Here is a 2,289-nt window from a genome sequence, read left to right on the forward strand (position 1 = left end):
GGGTGCTGACGAGTTGATGGGTGCAGCACACCAACATGGCACAAGTATACATATGTAACAAACCTGCACGTTATGCACATGTACCCTAGAACTTAAAGTATAATTAAAAGAAAAAAAAAAAGAAAGAAAAGAAAAGAAAAGGAAAAAAAAATTATAGGCTGGGTGCAGTGGCTCACGCCTGCAATCCCAGCACTTTGGGAATCCAAGGTGGGTAGATCACTTGAGCCCGGGAGTTCCAGACTGACCTGGGCAACATGGTGAAACCCTGTCTCTACCAAAAATCAGAAAAATTAGCTGGGCATGGTGGTGCATGCCTGTAATCCCAGCTACTTGCGAGGCTGAGGTGAGAGGACCCCTTGAGCCCGGGAGGCAGAGGTTGTAGTAAGCCAAGATCGTGCCACTGTATCTCAGCCCAGGCAACAGAGCGAGACCCTTTCTCAAAATCAATAAGTAAATAAAATAAAATAGGCGAAGAGGATGACTGGATGTCCGACATCCACCACTTGCCTTTCATAGTCTTTGAGCTGCTCTCTAACTCTGCAAGTCATGAAAAACTGGTCCTGGTGCTTGTGATTCTCATCCAGAGGAATGCAAACAACAGGATTCTATTCTTTTTTCCTGGCTGAATAATATTCCATTGTGTATATGTGCCACATTCTCTTTATCCAAAATAAAAAAAAAAATTAAAAAATGCAAATAAGTGGTATTTGGTGGAATGCACTTGATTATTGCCCTGAGGAGAGACCTATTTTGCATCTATTTGTAAATTTGTTTCAATATTTGTGATTGCCTATGTAAGTGTGTTTCTTTGAATTCTCCTTTGAATTGGTTTTGACAACTGACTGGTTCCTCATCAATTAATGAGTTAAAAATACTAAATATATGTTCATTTTATATTTGCATGAGAGCTAAGCTTTCTTGTTTTAAAATGTATTCTTTAGCACAAGCATTTGTTATTTTATCACTGAGGGTCATATCTAGGAACATTTTAAAAAATAAAAGTAGGTAGGGCACTGTGGCTCATCCCAGCACTTTGGGAGGCCGAGGCAGGCGGATCACCTGAGGTCAGGAGTTCAAGACCAGCCTGGCCAACATGGCAAAACCCCATCTCTATTAAAAATACAAAAATTAGCCAGGTGTGGTGACACATGCCTCTAGTCCCAGCTACTTGGGAGGCTGAGGCAAGAGAATCACTTGAAGCTGGGAGGCAGAGGTTGCAATGAACTGAGATTGTGCCACTGCACCCCAGCCTGGGCAACAGAGCAAGACTCCATCTCAAAAAAAAATTAATATAAATAAATAAATAAATAAACAAACAAACATTCCTGAGATTCTTCAGGGTCCCTAATTCAGAATTCCGGGGGGGGTCCCCCTACCTACTGACTCCATAGTTTGAACCCCCTCCTGCCAGTCCATGATGGACATGAAGCCAAACTTCACACATCAGCAAAGGCTGGACACCACCAAGTGTAGGCCCCCAGGGACCCCATTCCAGGCTTCCTCAGGGATTCTGCACCTCAGATGAGTGGCTCCTCTGATCCCCTCATCTCCACTGTACCAGTGGTAGGCAGGAAGGGCATGGACAAAGACTACCATCCCCTGGGGAAGAGACTGTTTCTGTTTCTGACTGGCTGGGCCTCTCAGAGGACAGGAATCCTAGACTAATTTGTTTTCTGGATGTTTTAAGGATATATAAAAACAAAGAAATACTAAGAGAGTTATAAAAAATAACCATAAATTCTGAACACTTACGTTGAATACATAACATGAATGTTTTAATATAAATTAAGTAAACTGTTGTATATCATAATTTCACTATTCATCAGGTAATAAGATCAGGGTCTGGATGCATTGTGGGGTGTGCACTGGAGACAGGCTCTCCATGTTGGCCAGGGGTCTAGTGACCATCCAGACTGTGTGTGCACCCTCAATGGGTTGTCCAGATTTGCAGTCCCCTGTCCACCCACCTCTCCTGGTAGCCATCACCAGCTCACCCCTACCCTCTGCAGTCTCACTAACAGGCACCAACTGGTATCTGGGGAAGCAATCTCAATTTTGTATATTTATTGTGTATTCAGCCACTTTACCTAAAAGGGGCCATTTTTCTGTTGGAAAAGTCTAGGAAGACAATTCCATCTTTTGCCTCTCTTTCCCAATAACCATAATTAATTTCTTGCCTTTTGGCATTGAAATGTGGCAGAGACCTGCATCCAAGTCTTGTTTCTTACCTCATTGAGAATGTCTCTTATGTTTTGCTCTTATGTTGAATATGATGTTGAATATAAATGT

The sequence above is a fragment of the Rhinopithecus bieti genome, unplaced genomic scaffold (assembly GCF_001698545.2).
Source record: "Rhinopithecus bieti isolate Rb0 unplaced genomic scaffold, ASM169854v2 scaffold_13710, whole genome shotgun sequence".
Taxonomy (NCBI): domain Eukaryota; kingdom Metazoa; phylum Chordata; class Mammalia; order Primates; family Cercopithecidae; genus Rhinopithecus; species Rhinopithecus bieti.